The sequence below is a fragment of the Aricia agestis genome, chromosome 6 (genome assembly GCF_905147365.1).
Source record: "Aricia agestis chromosome 6, ilAriAges1.1, whole genome shotgun sequence".
NCBI classification, from domain to species: Eukaryota; Metazoa; Arthropoda; class Insecta; order Lepidoptera; family Lycaenidae; genus Aricia; species Aricia agestis.
The window spans coordinates 18,984,843-19,006,112 of NC_056411.1; the positions used below are offsets into that span (position 1 = coordinate 18,984,843).

At 35.2% G+C, this 21,270-nt stretch overlaps 1 protein-coding gene across 1 annotated transcript in view; it reads right to left on the reverse strand.

Annotated features, from left to right (window-relative positions):
- The window catches only part of LOC121728239, a 157,806-nt gene that overhangs the window by 131,896 nt on the left and 4,640 nt on the right, over positions 1-21,270 (reverse strand). The gene's annotated exons all lie outside the window — the stretch shown is intronic.

Consider the following 21,270-nt stretch of genomic DNA (forward strand, 5'->3'; position numbering starts at 1 on the left):
ATATTGACACACATCTCCTAAATAAAAACAGTTCAGAGATTTTCGCCTGCAAGCTTCCCGCTTCTTAGTTCCCACCTCCCAGCAGTAAAAAGCCACAATCATAATTACTCGGCAGTCGGCACTCGTACCAATTAAGTGCAAAATCGCAGTTGGCAGTTCCACCTTCTAATTAGCTTGCGTACTCCAGCCCCGTTACAATACCGGATCCAGTACCATGGGGAAGCAGCCAACACGTTTTCCTCATTACTTCTATATAGAATCGCCGATCAAAAATATATGAAATTGACGAAACGACATGTAATCCCAATTCCCAATAGGCATGAAGACTATTTTTTTCTTATCGGTAATTGAAAGATACTTAAAAAATAGAAACATCGCTGAAAAAATTACTCTGATAGCTTAAAAAATCACCAAGGACAATTCAAATATCTCATAAAAAAGACCTGCCCGAAACGCTCCATACAAAGTGCTACGAAAGTATGACGTCAGTCTTTCGTAGTTTGTACGCATCGGGAGACAACTTTGTTCGACAGGTATATTAAATATTGCGTTTATGAAAGTGGTTTCATAACAAAAGTTGCTTTTAATTGCATAAGTTATCGAATTGTATACAAATATTAAGAAATTTAATTGAAAAAAAAATCGACTTCAATATCCAACTTTGAAGGCTTAACAAAAAAAAATACAAATGCTATCAAGCTGAAATTTTGGGAACACTTATTTTTTACCGTGATTTCTTTATTTTACTAACAAAATTCGCTAATCTTTGACCTGGTCATCATCCCTATTGTGTCGTTTTTTAAATGGGTATAAAATAAGCGATAAAATAATAGTGTGAGCTAAGAGTCCTAATTCTAACATAATATTATCGTGCAGTTTTGTTCCTTGTTCTATCCATTCCGCTTCCTATCAAGGAACAAGGTGCAAAATAGTCCAACATCAAACGCGTTCTGTTTGGTCGAACGAGTCAATCGTATGATGTTTGTTTAGCGTGAGATAAGTGTAATCAATAATCATAGTAGGAACCGAACGAAGAACGATTATTATTGCATTTCTAAATTAAATATTGAGAGACCCTACTCAGGTGCCAACACTTTATTTTATTGGTTTTTTATATAATAGCCGATCAAAATGTATGAATTAACGTGACAGAAGTCGAATGTCGACTTTATTTTATCGAACGCAATGTCAATTTCATAAATTTTGACCGCCGATTCTACAGTGATGATCATGTGATGATTAAGATAACGACTTTGCCATTTATAATTTAAAGGACATGGTATGATATGGTACACCGTACACGTAAAACTACTTATACCGAATTAAATAACGTTCTGCAGCTATATTGGTGTATGCAGTTTCCAGTACATCCTAGTTTTAGTTCTGTATCTAGGTGACCTAGAAAAGATGCACGATCGATTCGCTACATTTTTGCATTTGGATTGTTTACAGAATTTCTGCACAGAGTATAAATAAAACATTATGTTTTATGTCTACATAAAATTCAGCGTAAACATGACCAATGACCCATCAATCATCATATTTAGGCTCTGTTTCTACTTAGTAGACAAAGTGAAAGAAGAAAAATGACAGTGTCTCTACTTTCTATGAATCTCTACAATCTACATAGTGGTAATAATGATTACCACTATGTATATGTCGCAGCCGACTGGTTTAAATAGCCGTTCAATCAAACAGCTAGCCCTTTGACTGAACAACGCCATTCAATCACACGGCTATACGTCGTTTAGCCGACTAGTTGACTACAACGTTCAACACTACAGCTAGACGACGCTTAGCCAACTGGTTTTTTTGTTTTGGCGGGGGGCTGCGCCCCCCGAGCCCCCATTTTATTTGACGGCGGTCGCCGACTACTGCAGCAACACGCTCGCTGCGCTCGCTCGTCTCCGTCTGCGTTGTGGTCTAAGTTCTAACCTAACCTAACCAACTTTTGGACTTTCTGGATTGTGTTTGTTTTTGTTTTGACGGGGGGCTGAGCCCCCCGAACCCCCCTTTAGGGGGAGGCTGCGTCCATCCATTTCATAATCCCGTAATTTCTCCTCGAATATTTGTTGAAATTTTAGATCACTCTTATGTGCCTCCACAATTTTGTCTCTTTAATAACACTTGTAACTTTTATTAACTACTTTCCTTCCGAAAAACAACCACAAACACCAACAAACACCTGCTAGTTGACGCCATATTGTAAATAAAACGCACCTAGCGCCGCAGCGGTGCGCGCTGAACTACTTCAATTAGACGGCGGCTTTTGAATCAGCTGTAGTGTTGAACGTTTTGAGCGACAAAATATTCAATACTAGCTGTTGCCCGCGACTTCGTCCGCGTTAGTATAGTAGATCACGTCCCAAGTATTATTTATTTTACAAAAATATTCAATGTGCAGCATTGACTTTCCTACGATTTTATTATATATAAGTAGATAGATGTTCCGCGCGGCTTCGCTTGCGTAATTTAGGAATTTCACGCGACCGTACATTTTTCCGCAAGAAAATAGCCTATGTCCCTTAACGTGGTCTATTCTTCATGTTTGCCAAATAACATAAAAATTGCTCCAGTAGTTCTTAAGAATCTTAAGATAATAAGCAATTTCATATAATTTCCCCCATTTTTTCCGCATTCTCCTCTATTTCTTCGCTCCGATTAGTCGTAGAATAATAAAATATAGCCTATAGCCTTCCTCGATAAATAGACTATCTAACATTATTTCTTCGTTTCTATTAATCTAAGCGTGATAAAATATAGCCTATAGCCTTCCTCGATAAATGGGCTATCGAACACTGAAAGAATTTTTCAAATCAGACCAGTAGTTCCTGAGATTAGCGCGTTCAAACAAACAAACTCTTCCGCTTTATAATATTAAGTATAGATTTTTCCACATTTTCCTCTATTTCTTCGCTCCTATTAGTCTTAGCGTGATAAAATGTAGTTAGTCGTAGAATAATAAAATATAGCCTATAGCCTTCCTCGATAAATAGACTATCTAACATTATTTCTTCGTTTCTATTAATCTAAGCGTGATAAAATATAGCCTAAAGCCTTCCTCGATAAATGGGCTATCGAACACTGAAAGAATTTTTCAAATCAGACCAGTAGTAGTTCCTGAGATTAGCGCGTTCAAACAAACAAACTCTTCCGCTTTATAATATTAAGTATAGATTTTTCCACATTTTCCTCTATTTCTTCGCTCCTATTAGTCTTAGCGTGATAAAATGTAGTTAGTCGTAGAATAATAAAACATAGCCTATAGCCTTTCTCGATAAATAGACTATGTAACTTTATTTCTTCGTTTCTATTAATCTTAGCGTGATAAAATATAGCCTATAGCCTTCGTCAATCAATGGGCTATCCAACAGTAAAAGAATTTTTCAAATCGGACCAGTAGTTTCTGAGATTAGCGCGTTCAAACAAACAAACAAACAAACAAACTCTGCAGAATTATAATATTAGTATAGATAGAAGCTAGACGTGTGATTGAATGGCGTTGTTCAGTCAAAGGGCTAGCTGTTTGATTGAACGGCTATTTAAACCAGTCGGCTGCGACATATACAACTTCTAGCAAGATCTCATAAATGTTTGACGATCGACAGGGAAAACAACAGTCATATTTTATTACCATCTTCAAAGTCAACACGTCTTCATTAATTTCGGTAGTGTTTGTAGATCAATATTGACAAATGCAGCATAATATTGACTTATTTGACGTTTCAAGCTTAAATTCTGGATTGATAACTAGGATTACTGAAGTTTTAAACCATCTAAGGTCCATGATCTCTGATCCATGATAGGACTTTTATATACGGTCGGCTCTCGGACTATATGACCTATGGGCTATGACCTATGACTATAATAATATTATGTTTTCGGCAAAGAATGGGAAATATTTAAAGTCTTTTATGTCAAAGTCAAAGTAATCCAGGGCATTTTACTTGCCTCTTCGTGCTGTTATGTTTTTATTTTATGTTATTACGAGTACCTACCTACTTACCTAGTACCTGCTTTGTTATCAATAATAATTATTCGTGCTTGAGCCGTGACAAACATCCAAACTCTCATAACTCATTACTTATCACGGACTTGATCAGTAAAAGTAATTAGTGATATTCGGATTTCGGCGGCAGTTATTTTCAGAGAAGTTGGATATCGACAAACGAGTTGTATTTACATAGACGGAGCGGCAACCGCGCGAGGAGCGGCAACGTCGCACGCACCTCGTTCGAATTCGACGAACGACGATCAGCTGGCCCGTTACCTACGTACTTGCCCGACTCCCGGTCCCGAGATTCGCTAGCTTGGAAATACAATAACCAATATTTATGGTTCCGTAATAAAAGGTAGGCTTTAATGTAATATGTAAAGGGCATATTTACTAAGACTTTCCCGTCTGTATGTCTGTCACTCACCAGGCCGTACAGGCTGTCTCTTTAGTTTCTACTGCGTTACTTGCTAATCGTGATTCGCGAGTCGATGTTTACAAATATTGTAAAAGATTAATCTAATATATAAGTTGAACGTGAATTTGAATGACGCGCACCTCACAAGCAAACTGAACATTGCCATTTGCCATCGACGAAAGAGTTTTCGTGCACAGGTTGACAAAGTCATCATTTTGGCCTTAGATCAATCAGTACTTCTAATCTTTTGCATTTGTGAAGTCACAGCTCTATCTACCTCGCTACTACTAGTTAGTAGTTGGTACTACTAATATATATTCTGTGGTTATGGTGTGAATTATTTTGGCGTAACGGAGTTGCGGGCGTCGTCTAGTTTACCATAACTTCGCTAAGTTTAACTGGTAAAAACAAAACAGTCGGTATAGTTAATAGTATACGGTCGGTTAGGCAGTTCGCGCGACGCGTCGCGACGTGCCGTGCCAAACGAGTAACGACAGTTGTCAGCCGTCCAAGCCGTGCTGGCTTGCGTGTCGTTTTTTCCTGTCGTTCAACTCAATATTTTCGGCGACATGCGACGCGAAGCGGTGTCAGCAAAATTGTGAGTTATATATGGTTAAATAACATTCCCTAATGGTTATGTCACTAATTTTATCACAATTTAATCTCCAGTTTTCCAGACAGAATATTCCTGGATCTATCGACCGTCCTCCAGAATAAACTCATCAATTAGAGATTCTAATCTAGGAATAGAACGGTAATTTTACCGTTCGTCTAGACCGGTCTTTCCCAAAGTGGGCGATAACGCCCCCTTGTGGGCGCTGAAGGTCTGAAAGAGGGGCGGTATATGACCCAGAAAAAAAGGTGGACGTTGTGTAGAGGCTTGGGGGCGGTTTATATCATCTGGATCTTTTAAATTGAAACAAAGGGGGCGCTAAAACAATTTGTTCTCAAGGTGGGCAATAGACAAAATAAGTTTGGGTCTAGACTTTATTTAGTGCATGCAAAAATACTGGGCGGCTAGTAGCAATTACTAGCAACATTGCACATTGTAGAGTGATCTATGACAGCAATTTATTAGGCTTTGATCTATGCCTGAGTAGTGTCTTTATAGAACATCCATCACAAACTACCGTGTTTACCACTATCATCGTTAATCGTTATTACTTATTTATAAATTATAATAATCCTCACTTCCTTACTGATAAATGATAATATAAACGCGAAAGTGTGTCTGTCTCTCTGTCTGTTACCTTTTCACGGTTAAACCGCTGAACCGATTTTGATGTTTTTAAATATGAAAATACGGACATAATAATATGTTACATTTCTAACGCATCAGACAAAGAGAAATAGATAGCGTGAATCGTTTATTAGGAAGGAATATTCAAATCAAAATCATAAATTGTAAGTCTTCATTTAATAAGTTCATTTCTAAAGCTGAGGTCTGAGTCAGAATTTCTGACTTCGTATCACGATTCACAATTCACGGAGGAACCTAATACGATCATATTCCCTTTAATTAAACGCGAATTATAATACAAGTCGAATGTAATAATTTTGCAGGGGGTAATTTCTCGACTGGGTCGGATATAACAACTAAATTCGCTGAGGAGTTTTTCACAAGGAGGCAAATCCCTTATAACTTACTTTAGGACATAATTTAGGCACTGAACTTATTAAAGCTAGCTGAGCTGTGGTCTAAATTCTAATAAAGATGTACGGGGTTAAAAAGTTTAATTTATTACTTTTATGAGGCTAGCGAAAAAAATTTTAGCGAAGATTACAAAAACTATGTTAGAATTTCAAATTTTTTAGCTCGAGAAGCCGCAGTTCATGTTGTTTAATATTAACCGTCTTGTTAACTTTACGAATACGTGTCTGTCATCTGTTATAGATGGGTGGTTCTATTTTTTCGGTCCCATTTGGCTATTTTTGTAGAATCAATTTTTTTTAAGATATTACGACAGAATTTTGTATTTAGGCTTGTGTACGTATACTTACTCTGATCCCTGAATTGCCTTAGTCTGCTATTTATATTTACGATATAAATAGATGGATGGTAATGATGAAACAGACGGAAATGAAAATCGATAAGATGGAAATTTAAAGGATTGGATGGAAATGAAAAATAGTTATAAGGAAGCGAAAAAAGTTCAGGAATTTCATCTTAGATAAACAGAATACTTGTTATTGTTTTATTTTTATGAGTAATAAAACCAGTGTCAGTTATTGAAATCTCCTGTACTAAAAAATTGACAAAAATATAAGACTTTGGTTAAAAAGTAGGAAACAAGTCATATATTATTATTTTATTTAAATAAAATGCAAACAATCTTTAGTTTTACTATATGATCGTATACAATCAACATTCCATGTACTTTACCCAACTATTAACTTACTAGAGTTTTTAAGCAAAACACTATTTTAAGAATTTTAAGAATAGTTTCACAAATCGCAGTTCTATGCAATTTAGCGCCGACTAGTTTAGTAAACTTTAGTAAACTCTTGAAAATAATATCCCAATTTGTTACACACCACTTTATACATTAACAGGCATTAGATATAGTGATGTTGAGCAACAAAAATATGTATTATGTTACTGTAACTAATAAAATCTTAAATTCTTAAAAAACAGTTTTAAATCTTAAATATTATGTTTAATCACTTAATTATGAAGTACTAGCTAGATTAGTACTACATGGATAGGTACTTATTAAAAGGAAAATATACAGGTTTATCCGTATGTTACTAAAAATACTAGTTATTTCAAAATGGTTTCATTATGAGATTAACATGAATAATACTATTCGAAGATATATTTTCCCTATTTATTTGTCAGAAATGTGTGCACGTCGGTTCATTGAAGGCTCCAGAAGCATATCTTTGACAGGGCGTAAATTTACAATATCTAGAGTTCCACAATCCACAAGCTAGGTAAAAATCTTTGTTTCGAACGTGAGTGACTTTTTTAAGTAAATATTGTCTCAGATGTAATTAAGTCGCCCTCTTCTATCTAATGGCAGATAACAGTGATGAGACAGACAACGAACCCCTAAAATAGAACCATTCAAGTGAACCAACTGATGATGAAGCAATCCATTCTCTGTTTTTGAGATTAGCGGTAATTTTGTACAGAATAACTCGCAGCAAGAAATATTAAAATGGAATGTAATATATAGATAAGATTTGGACAAAATCTGTTATAAAATACTAAATAATACCAAAAAAATCGGAAAATTGGTTTAAAATCGGTAGTAATGGATGGGAATGATGTGGATGGAAATGAAGTTTTGGCATTTAATTTAAATTTTTGTTGCATTCTTATATTTTTCAAAAGCCCTGCAACATATCTTTAGAAGGTATTTCAATAGCCTTTATCATAATGTATTATAAAAATCACTAGCAACAAAAGTCATTTAAATAGGCAATGGATGGTAATGAAGGCTTATCCGTGACAAAACGAGAATTTGCAAATAAAAATTAAATTTTCTCTGAGAAAAAAACATCTTATCTCGCCTATAATGTATGGCAGACATGGGCGTTGGGGTTCCGAAACATGTTTGCACGTAGATCTACAGATGCAGATTTGGTCAAAAACATAAACACCGTTTGCTCGGAACGATATGAAAAATTTCACGTGACAAAATTAAAACCTACGTTCTCTCAATGTTGCACATGCACGAGTTCATTCTTATTATAGATGCTGGCGGGAAAGATTCCGAATTATTCCCGTCGAATACTTCGGAAGTATTCCGAAATATTCCGAAACTTTGGGAATATTTCAACTGTCAAAAAAAACGAGGAAAATTGCGCTTGGAAGTTGTAAACTATTTATCTTTAGTTGTGTATCTAAGAATTTGTGATGCCGGTTACTAACTTTATAAGCCAAGCGGCGAGAAACGGCTTTTTTGGCTTAATATCATTACTAGCGATAAATAGTGGCTGGTAACGGCTTGTTACTTTTCTTTGATAATACCTAATCATATGAGTTCGTTTATTTTTTATGGTTTTTATTCTGATTTACTTACAATAGGATAAATTAGTATGGATATTATGGATATAAGTAAGTAATAAGTAGGTAAGTATAGATTAATCAATCCCATTGGCCATTACTAATTACTAATAAAAATTTATAATAAAACTAGATAACGCCCGCAACTCCGTTGCGCCAAAATTCGTTTATCGCGCCGGAACCGTACATTTTTCCGGGATAAAAACTATCCTATGTCCTTTCTCGGAACTCAAAGTATTTCCATGTAAATTTTCAGCAAAATCGGCTTAGCAGTCCGAGCGTGAAGAGGTAACAGACAGACAGGCAAACAGACGCACTTTCGCATTTATAATATTAAACCTAGAAATAGGTATTGATAAACAATTTATATTTTACTTAAGTACGTAATGTGCCACTGAACAAATAATTCACTCAACCACCACAAACCACAAAACAAACACGTATATTTCCATTGAATTATTCCGGCGAAATATTCGACGGAAACATTCGATTGCGGGGTACGAATCTTTCCGCGGGGTGAGGGAAAACTTCTCCGGGGAGCATCTCCCTTCCGCGCCGCCGTTGCCCGCTCGTACGGGCGAGCGAGTCGTGCGAGCGGGCGACGGCGGTGCGGAAGGGAGATGCTCCCCGGAGAAGTTTTCCCTCACCCCGCGGAAAGATTCGTACCCCGCAATCGAATGTTTCCGTCGAATATTTCGCCGTGGCAGTCGGCGCGTGCGAAGCGGTGATAGCGGCCGGCGGGCGACGCTCTATGCGCGGCGGCGATCGATGATTGATGCAAAATACGATTTTTCAGCATAAATAAAAATTCATTTTTTTTTTTATTAAATTCATTTTGAATAATTCAAATTTAAAGAAACTTTCCCAGAAGTATTCCGGAATTATTCGGAATTTTTCAGAAGTTTTGCAACTATAATTCTTATGTTTAAAATGGTTAATATGAGTATTTAAGCTAATGTTCCAGTACAAAACATGATAAGATTAATTACGAAAACTCTAAGAAAATTGTGTCTAAGCTTAGCAATCTGGGAACGTATAAGCGTTGGAAATGAAATTTTGGCTATTTGATGTTTAATCTCTTTTTGATTAAGTAGCAATCTGGGAACGTATAAGCGTTGGAAATGAAATTTTGGCTATTTGATGTTTAATCTCTTTTTGATTAAGTATCTTAAGTAGAAGACTATAGACTTAACATTTTAAAAGTATTTGATCGAAAAATTCATTTCGTAAATATCAAATTTTGACCCCAAAAGCAAATGGGACCGAAAAAATAGAACCACCCAGATACGTATTCGAAAATTCGTCGAATTGTCCAAAGTAGAAAATCTACTATCTACAAAATCGATAACAATTCGATAGCCATTAGTGGTCACCACTTAAGCTTTAACCCAGCAAAACATAAGTCCTCTAATATGCATACTTATTACTTACCAGCTGTTGCCCGCGACTTCGTCCGCGTGGACTTTAGTTTATAGTTAAGTTGTTCCCGTACATCGATTGAGTCGTTTACGCGCAAATCAGAAAAGTATATTGTGTGGGAACCGCACATTTTTCCGGGACAAAAAACATTCCTAGTCCCAGATTTAAATTAGTATCTCCAATCTCCATGCCAAATTTCATCAAAATAGATTAAATAGTTTAGGCGAGAATCATAAAAGTTGCGGGAACCGTATATTTTCCGGGATAAAAAGTATCCCTTGTCCTTTCCCGAGACTGAAAGTATTGCCATACCAAATTTCTTCAAAATAGATTGAATAGTTTAGGCGATAATCATAAAAGTTTATTATGCGGGAACCGTACATTTTACAACACACAATTACAAAATTAGTATTTCATGTCCTTTCCCGAGACTCAAAGTATATCCATACCAAAATCCATCAAAATAGATTGAATTGCTTACGCGCAAATCATAAAAGTATATTGTGCAGTAACCGTACATTTTTCTGGGACAAAATGTATAGTATGTTCTTTTTCGGGACTCGGGTATCTTTATACCAAATTTCAGCGAAATGGGTCCAGCCGTTTACGCGTGATGTCGTGACCACGCGAAATATAACGTTCCGCCGCCGCGCTTTCAAATAATTTCCCGTATTTTTCCACATTTACCTCTATTTCTTCGCTCCCATTAGTCTTAGCGTAATAAAATATAGCCTATAGCCTTTCTCGATTATTGGGCTATCTAACACTGAAATAATTTTTCAAATCGGATCAGTAGTTCCTGAGATTAGCGCGTTCAAATAAGCCATTTCAAATAATTTCTCCCGTTTTTTCCACACTTTTCTCTATTTCTTCGCTCCTATTAGTCTTAGCGCAATAAAATATAGCCTACAGCCTTCCTCGATAAATAGGGTATCTAACACTGGAATAATTTTTTAAATCGGACCAGTAGTTCCTGAGATTAGCGCGTTCAAACAAACAAACAAACTCTTCCCAATTATAATATTAGTATAGATGCCAATAAATAATCTGCTATATTGCCACTTGCCCGGGGTCTTAAAGTTATTTCTGACATAAATCTAAATCCATCATGGCTGCTGACTGCTGAGTATAGAAATAGAGACGACCATAATAAATGAGTCGACAAGTTTACTGGCAATTATATCGCTACTAGAAAATGTATTGATGGAGAAAATAAACATCGCAGCCACTAGCCAGTAGCCACACAGTTGAGACTTGACACTTTAAAGAAAGTTGTATTTACTTAACTTAGTTAATATAACATAATTTTATTTCAAGTATTATATGTACTTTAATGTGCTAATGTACATTGTACAATGTACGGTCTATGTAATTGTAAAATTGATTTTGCATTGCTAGTTGTGTAGAATTTTTAATTGTTAATTGTAATTTTTTTACCAAAATGATCATACTTTAACTTAAGTATGAACTATGACATAATAAAGAAAAGTACTAGAATCTGATGATTTATCTAGATCTTCGCAGTTAATATGATGAAAATTTGTAGTAATTGTCTGTACACTGTACGGGGGAACGGGTCATGGGAGGGGGCTGTATAAAAATGAAAAAAAAAAAAACTAGTTTAGCTGTTAGCCCCCAATCACAATTAAGTACATTAATCTGCCTCCCGATACGCAGAGGGTAAGGCCACTGACGCAACCACCGCACCGTCCCTGGCCTCGCACAAGGCCACGTACCGTAAAAACATGCTAGATAAGACAATTAATTATATTCTAGAGTCTAGACTTTTGTTTCAGCTAAGTTTGTGTTCGTAAGGCACTTATCGACGGCACGCGTCAACGCCCAACGGCAGCTGTTGACAAATGCCGTTCGTCTGTAAGAAGCCTTAGATCACCAGTAGCGAAGATTACAGAAGTCAGAACATGCAGAAAATACTTCTCTTTCTATGGCATCCTCTCTAATCCCTACTTTTTAGTCTCCACCTAGAAAACTTAGAGTTTAGCAACGTCTAAATAATTTTGATGGTTTCGCTATGGTCTCCAAACATCAAGTAACAAGATGTGATATGGAACATCCCTCCAAATACAATACGCCCATTGCCCTGGCCTAGTAAACTGTAAATCAGTAATTCGTAATACATAGTTGGTTTATAATTAATAATAATTGGTATATTGGCTGACGAGTAAGCCCACCGTAACCAAACATAATATTATTACTTATTAGGTAAGTATGTTTTTTAAACAATTTCAGCCACATAATTTTATTTAATACTTAAACAGAATTTTAGTCAAATCGTTTTATTCTCCCAGGGTTCCCTATCCATGATCTAAACACGAATTATTTATGATCGTCCACTGATTAGGGGTTATTGACCTACATGTTTATCAGTCAATTAACATAGTCTTTAACGTACACGCATTAGAGGTCATATTCGGACGCAAAGTTTGTTGCACTATTAACAACACAAGGCTACAAATTTTATGACTTCTCTCGTGTAAACGATTTCTGAATTCTGATTAGCATATTTTTATGTGCCTGAAGTTCCGAACGTTCAAGTGAACGAATTAGCTACAAAACAAAAACAACTTATCTTGTGTATCAAATTATAATATGCATCATAGTGAGATAAGGGGACACTTTTAGAGGGTGCAAATGTTATTTCTAACTCAAAAAATAGTCACCCCTAAAACCCACCCTTATAATTCCAAGTCGATTTTCTTCCACCCCACAGTGATTGAAAATTCTAAAAATAAATCATGCTAGTATATTTATAGATCCTACATACGATGGTAATATTTTCAACTTGCGGACTCACCCCTAAAACTTACCCTTAAAATTCAAAGTCGATTTTCTCCCACACCACAGTGATTGAAAATTCTAAAAAAATTCATGCTAGTATATTTTAAGATCCTACATACGATGGTAATATTTTCAACTTGCGGACTCACCCCTAAAACTTACCCTTAAAATTCAAAGTCGATTTTCTCCCACACCACAGTGATTGAAAATTATAAAAAAATTCATGCTAGTATACTTATAGATCCTACATACGATGGTAATATTTTCAACTTGCGGACTCACCCCTAAAACTTACCCTTAAAATTCAAAGTCGATTTTCTACCATACCACAGTGATTGAAAATTCTAAAAAAATTCATGCTAGTATACTTATAGATCCTACATACGATGGTAATATTTTCAACTTGCGGACTCACCCCTAAAAATTACCCTTAAAATTCAAAGTCGATTTTCTCCCACACCACAGTGATTGAAAATTCTAAAAAAAATCATGCTAGTATATTTTAAGATCCTACATACGATGGTAATATTTTCAACTTGCGGACTCACCCCTAAAAATTACCCTTAAAATTCAAAGTCGATTTTCTCCCACACCACAGTGATTGAAAATTCTAAAAAAAATCACGCTAGTATATTTTAAGATCCTACATACGATGGTAATATTTTCAACTTGCGGACTCACCCCTAAAACTTACCCTTAAAATTCAAAGTCGATTTTCTCCCACACCACAGTGATTGAAAATTCTAAAAAAATTCATGCTAGTATATTTTAAGATCCTACATACGATGGTAATATTTTCAACTTGCGGACTCACCCCTAAAAATTACCCTTAAAATTCAAAGTCGATTTTCTCCCACACCACAGTGATTGAAAATTCTAAAAAAATTCATGCTAGTATACTTGTAGATCCTACATACGATGGTAATATTTTCAACTTGCGGACTCACCCCTAAAGCTTACCCTTAAAATTCAAAGTCGATTTTCTACCATACCACAGTGATTGAAAATTCTAAAAAAATTCATGCTAGTATACTTATAGATCCTACATACGATGGTAATATTTTCAACTTACGGACTCACCCCTAAAAATTACTCTTAAAATTCAAAGTCGATTTTCTCCCACACCACAGTGATTGAAAATTCTAAAAAAAATCATGCTAGTATATTTTAAGATCCTACATACGATGGTAATATTTTCAACTTGCGGACTCACCCCTAAAACTTACCCTTAAAATTCAAAGTCGATTTTCTCCCACACCACAGTGATTGAAAATTCTAAAAAAATTCATGCTAGTATACTTATAGATCCTACATATGATGGTAATATTTTCAAATTGCGGACTCACCCCTAAAACTTACCCTTAAAATTCAAAGTCGATTTTCTCCCACACCACAGTGATTGAAAATTCTAAAAAAATTCATGCTAGTATACTTATAGATCCTACATACGATGGTAATATTTTCAACTTGCGGACTCACCCCTAAAACCCACCCTTAAAATTCAAAGTCGATTTTCTCCCACAACACAGTGATTGAAAATATAAAAGCGTTACGTCACAGATGGTCGAGCTTGAATGTAGTCGTGGAAAGTTCCATAAATTTTGAATTCAAATCATAAATGCGAAATTCAAAAATTCGAAAACGGCCCGAACCAAGCGGCGCGGCGTGTTAAAAGGCCCATTCACGGCAGGACTGCACGGCAGTCCTGCAGTGAATGGGCCTCACTGATTGGTTCACACTCGGTGTTGCCGGCCGGAAACACGCCGCGCCGCTTGGTTCGGGCCGTTTTCGAATTTTTGAATTTCGAATTTATGATTTGAATTCAAAATTTATGGAACTTTCCACGACTACATTCAAGCTCGACCATCTGTGACGTAACGCTTTTATATTTTCAATCACTGTGTTGTGGGAGAAAATCGACTTTGAATTTTAAGGGTGGGTTTTAGGGGTGAGTCCGCAAGTTGAAAATATTACCATCGTATGTAGGATCTATAAGTATACTAGCATGAATTTTTTTAGAATTTTCAATCACTGTGGTGTGGGAGAAAATCGTTTTTGAATTTTAAGGTTAAGTTTTAGGGGTGAGTCCGGAAGTTGAAAATATTACCATCGTATGTAGGATCTTAAAATATACTAACATGAATTTTTTTAGAATTTTCAATCACTGTGGTGTGGGAGAAAATCGACTTTGAATTTTAAGGGTAATTTTTAGGGGTGAGTCCGCAAGTTGAAAATATTACCATCGTATGTAGGATCTATAAGTATACTAGCATGAATTTTTTTAGAATTTTCAATCACTGTGGTATGGTAGAAAATCGACTTTGAATTTTAAGGGTAAGTTTTAGGGGTGAGTCCGCAAGTTGAAAATATTACCATCGTATGTAGGATCTATAAATATACTAGCATGAATTTTTTTAGAATTTTCAATCACTGTGGTGTGGGGGAAAATCGACTTTGAATTTTAAGGGTCAGTTTTAGGGGTGAGTCCGCAAGTTGAAAATATTACCATCGTATGTAGGATCTTAAAATATACTAGCATGAATTTTTTTAGAATTTTCAATCACTGTGGTGTGGGAGAAAATCGACTTTGAATTTTAAGGGTAATTTTTAGGGGTGAGTCCGCAAGTTGAAAATATTACCATCGTATGTAGGATCTATAAGTATACTAGCATGAATTTTTTTAGAATTTTCAATCACTGTGGTATGGTAGAAAATCGACTTTGAATTTTAAGGGTAAGTTTTAGGGGTGAGTCCGCAAGTTGAAAATATTACCATCGTATGTAGGATCTATAAGTATACTAGCATGAATTTTTTTAGAATTTTGAATCACTGTGGTGTGGGAGAAAATCGACTTTGAATTTTAAGGGTAAGTTTTAGGGGTGAGTCCGCAAGTTGAAAATATTACCATCGTATGTAGGATCTATAAGTATACTAGCATGAATTTTTTCAGAATTTTCAATCACTGTGGTATGGGAGAAAATCGACTTTGAATTTTAAGGGTAAGTTTTAGGGGTGAGTCCGCAAGTTGAAAATATTACCATCGTATGTAGGATCTATAAGTATACTAGCATGAATTTTTTCAGAATTTTCAATCACTGTGGTATGGGAGAAAATCGACTTTGAATTTTAAGGGTAAGTTTTAGGGGTGAGTCCGCAAGTTGAAAATATTACCATCGTATGTAGGATCTATAAGTATACTAGCATGAATTTTTTTAGAATTTTCAATCACTGTGGTATGGGAGAAAATCGACTTTGAATTTTAAGGGTAAGTTTTAGGGGTGAGTCCGCAAGTTGAAAATATTACCATCGTATGTAGGATCTATAAGTATACTAGCATGAATTTTTTTAGAATTTTCAATCACTGTGGTATGGTAGAAAATCGACTTTGAATTTTAAGGGTAAGTTTTAGGGGTGAGTCCGCAAGTTGAAAATATTACCATCGTATGTAGGATCTATAAGTATACTAGCATGAATTTTTTTAGAATTTTCAATCACTGTGGTATGGTAGAAAATCGACTTTGAATTTTAAGGGTAAGTTTTAGGGGTGAGTCCGCAAGTTGAAAATATTACCATCGTATGTAGGATCTATAAATATACTAGCATGAATTTTTTTAGAATTTTCAATCACTGTGGTGTGGGGGAAAATCGACTTTGAATTTTAAGGGTCAGTTTTAGGGGTGAGTCCGCAAGTTGAAAATATTACCATCGTATGTAGGATCTTAAAATATACTAGCATGAATTTTTTTAGAATTTTCAATCACTGTGGTGTGGGAGAAAATCGACTTTGAATTTTAAGGGTAATTTTTAGGGGTGAGTCCGCAAGTTGAAAATATTACCATCGTATGTAGGATCTATAAGTATACTAGCATGAATTTTTTTAGAATTTTCAATCACTGTGGTATGGTAGAAAATCGACTTTGAATTTTAAGGGTAAGTTTTAGGGGTGAGTCCGCAAGTTGAAAATATTACCATCGTATGTAGGATCTATAAGTATACTAGCATGAATTTTTTTAGAATTTTGAATCACTGTGGTGTGGGAGAAAATCGACTTTGAATTTTAAGGGTAAGTTTTAGGGGTGAGTCCGCAAGTTGAAAATATTACCATCGTATGTAGGATCTATAAGTATACTAGCATGAATTTTTTCAGAATTTTCAATCACTGTGGTATGGGAGAAAATCGACTTTGAATTTTAAGGGTAAGTTTTAGGGGTGAGTCCGCAAGTTGAAAATATTACCATCGTATGTAGGATCTATAAGTATACTAGCATGAATTTTTTTAGAATTTTCAATCACTGTGGTATGGGAGAAAATCGACTTTGAATTTTAAGGGTAAGTTTTAGGGGTGAGTCCGCAAGTTGAAAATATTACCATCGTATGTAGCATCTATAAGTATACTGGCATGAATTTTTTCAGAATTTTCAATCACTGTGGTATGGGAGAAAATCGACTTTCAATTTTAAGGGTAAGTTTTAGGGGTGAGTCCGCAAGTTGAAAATATTACCATCGTATGAAGGATCTATAAGTATACTAGCATGAATTTTTTTAGAATTTTCAATCACTGTGGTGTGGGAGAAAATCGACATTGAATTTTAAGGGTAAGTTTTAGGGGTGAGTCCGCAAGTTGAAAATATTACCGTCGTATGTAGGATCTATAAGTATACTAGCATGATTTTTTTTAGAATTTTCAATCACTGTGGTGTGGGAGAAAATCGACTTTGAATTTTAAGGGTAAGTTTTAGGGGTGAGTCCGCAAGTTGAAAATATTACCGTCGTATGTAGGATCTATAAGTATACTAGCATGATTTTTTTTAGAATTTTCAATCACTGTGGTGTGGGAGAAAATCGACTTTGAATTTTAAGGGTAAGTTTTAGGGGTGAGTCCGCAAGTTGAAAATATTACCATCGTATGTAGGATCTATAAGTATACTAGCATGAATTTTTTTAGAATTTTGAATCACTGTGGTGTGGGAGAAAATCGACTTTGAATTTTAAGGGTAAGTTTTAGGGGTGAGTCCGCAAGTTGAAAATATTACCATCGTATGTAGCATCTATAAGTATACTGGCATGAATTTTTTCAGAATTTTCAATCACTGTGGTATGGGAGAAAATCGACTTTCAATTTTAAGGGTAAGTTTTAGGGGTGAGTCCGCAAGTTGAAAATATTACCATCGTATGAAGGATCTATAAGTATACTAGCATGAATTTTTTTAGAATTTTCAATCACTGTGGTGTGGGAGAAAATCGACTTTGAATTTTAAGGGTAAGTTTAAGGGGTGAGTCCGCAAGTTGAAAATATTACCATCGTATGTAGGATCTTAAAATATACTAGCATGAATTTTTTTAGAATTTTCAATCACTGTGGTATGGTAGAAAATCGATTTTGAATTTTAAGGGTAAGTTTTAGGGGTGAGTCCGCAAGTTGAAAATATTACCATCGTATGTAGGATCTATAAGTATACTAGCATGAATTTTTTTAGAATTTTCAATCACTGTGGTATGGTAGAAAATCGACTTTGAATTTTAAGGGTAAGTTTTAGGGGTGAGTCCGCAAGTTGAAAATATTACCATCGTATGTAGGATCTATAAGTATACTAGCATGAATTTTTTTAGAATTTTCAATCACTGTGGTGTGGGAGAAAATCGACTTTGAATTTTAAGGGTAATTTTTAGGGGTGAGTCCGCAAGTTGAAAATATTACCATCGTATGTAGGATCTATAAGTATACTAGCATGATTTTTTTTAGAATTTTCAATCACTGTGGTGTGGGAGAAAATCGACTTTGAATTTTAAGGGTAAGTTTTAGGGGTGAGTCCGCAAGTTGAAAATATTACCATCGTATGTAGGATCTATAAGTATACTAGCATGAATTTTTTTAGAATTTTCAATCACTGTGGTATGGTAGAAAATCGACTTTGAATTTTAAGGGTAAGTTTTAGGGGTGAGTCCGCAAGTTGAAAATATTACCATCGTATGTAGGATCTATAAGTATACTAGCATGAATTTTTTTAGAATTTTCAATCACTGTGGTGTGGGAGAAAATCGACTTTGAATTTTAAGGGTAATTTTTAGGGGTGAGTCCGCAAGTTGAAAATATTACCATCGTATGTAGGATCTATAAGTATACTAGCATGATTTTTTTTAGAATTTTCAATCACTGTGGTGTGGGAGAAAATCGACTTTGAATTTTAAGGGTAAGTTTTAGGGGTGAGTCCGCAAGTTGAAAATATTACCATCGTATGTAGGATCTATAAGTATACTAGCATGAATTTTTTTATAATTTTCAATCACTGTGGTGTGGGAGAAAATCGACTTTGAATTTTAAGGGTAAGTTTTAGGGGTGAGTCCGCAAGTTGAAAATATTACCATCGTATGTAGGATCTTAAAATATACTAGCATGAATTTTTTTAGAATTTTCAATCACTGTGGTGTGGGAGAAAATCGACTTTGAATTTTAAGGGTAAGTTTTAGGGGTGAGTCCGCAAGTTGAAAATATTACCATCGTATGTAGGATCTATAAGTATACTAGCATGAATTTTTTTAGAATTTTCAATCACTGTGGTGTGGGAGAAAATCGACTTTGAATTTTAAGGGTAAGTTTAAGGGGTGAGTCCGCAAGTTGAAAATATTACCATCGTATGTAGGATCTTAAAATATACTAGCATGAATTTTTTTAGAATTTTCAATCACTGTGGTGTGGGAGAAAATCGACTTTGAATTTTAAGGGTAATTTTTAGGGGCGAGTCCGCAAGTTGAAAATATTACCATCGTATGTAGGGTCTATAAGTATACTAGCATGAATTTTTTTAGAATTTTCAATCACTGTGGTGTGGGAGAAAATCGACTTTGAATTTTAAGGGTAATTTTTAGGGGTGAGTCCGCAAGTTGAAAATATTACCATCGTATGTAGGATCTATAAGTATACTAGCATGAATTTTTTTAGAATTTTCAATCACTGTGGTATGGTAGAAAATCGACTTTGAATTTTAAGGGTAAGTTTTAGGGGTGAGTCCGCAAGTTGAAAATATTACCATCGTATGTAGGATCTATAAGTATACTAGCATGAATTTTTTTATAATTTTCAATCACTGTGGTGTGGGAGAAAATCGACTTTGAATTTTAAGGGTGGGTTTTAGGGGTGAGTCCGCAAGTTGAAAATATTACCATCGTATGTAGGATCTATAAGTATACTAGCATGAATTTTTTTAGAATTTTCAATCACTGTGGTATGGTAGAAAATCGACTTTGAATTTTAAGGGTAAGTTTTAGGGGTGAGTCCGCAAGTTGAAAATATTACCATCGTATGTAGGATCTATAAGTATACTAGCATGAATTTTTTTAGAATTTTCAATCACTGTGGTGTGGGAGAAAATCGACTTTGAATTTTAAGGGTAAGTTTTAGGGGTGAGTCCGCAAGTTGAAAATATTACCATCGTATGTAGGATCTATAAATATACTAGCATGATTTTTTTAGAATTTTCAATCACTGTGGGGTGGAAGAAAATCGACTTTGAATTTTAAGGGTAAGTTTTAGGGGTGAGTCCGCAAGTTGAAAATATTACCAGCGTATGTAGGATCTTAAAATATACTAGCATGATTTTTTTTAGAATTTTCAATCACTGTGGTGTGGGAGAAAATCGACTTTGAATTTTAAGGGTAAGTTTTAGGGGTGAGTCCGCAAGTTGAAAATATTACCATCGTATGTAGGATCTATAAATATACTAGCACGATTTTTTTTAGAATTTTCAATCACTGTGGGGTGGAATAAAATCGACTTGGAATTATAAGGGTGGGTTTTAGGGGTGACTATTTTTTGAGTTAGAAATAACATTTGCACCCTCTAAAAGTGTCCCCTTATCTCACTATGATGCATATTATAATTTGATACACAAGATAAGTTGTTTTTGTTTTGTAGCTAATTCGTTCACTTGAACGTTCGGAACTTCAGGCACATATATTTTTTCAGTGCGTTACATCACACATCCTGTAGCTTTCGATCTAATTACAATAGCTATAAAGTTGAAAGTATCCCGAGCACTATTATACGAAAGGTTACAAAATCACCGACATGTTGATGATGATGATGATGAAACGCTTACTCTAGAATAGAACTCGACGTAAATAAAAGCGGTTTTCAAATGAAACTGCTCACGAATGCAATTAAAATCCACTTTACTACCAGTTTAAGGGCCACGTTAAAAAGTAGAGATAGGAATGCTAGCCGAGGTCTATGCTCGAGTATACTAGACTTTAGGTATAATATAGACTCGTTAGACCTAAAATCTCAGCTATAGAGTATAGAGCAGATATCAGGTTACGTAAGTTATAAGTTATAACTGTTAGACGAGTAGCTCTTTTAGCACAGAATAGATAATAGTACAACTTTTAGTAAGGTTAAGACTATTGCGGAATTAGCACGGCCACACAGTCACTAGAAATGCGAAAGAATAGATATATGTATAGATTTGGACGACAAAATGGTAGTACATAATATTACAAAATCTTAATCCTTCACCAATAAATACCAACTCACAATAATTGGCTGCTAAAACATCGTCCGACATGATATTAAGTTTCGGTCAGTCTGAATCATCATTTCCACGAGTATAATATATTGTAATCTGATGAAAA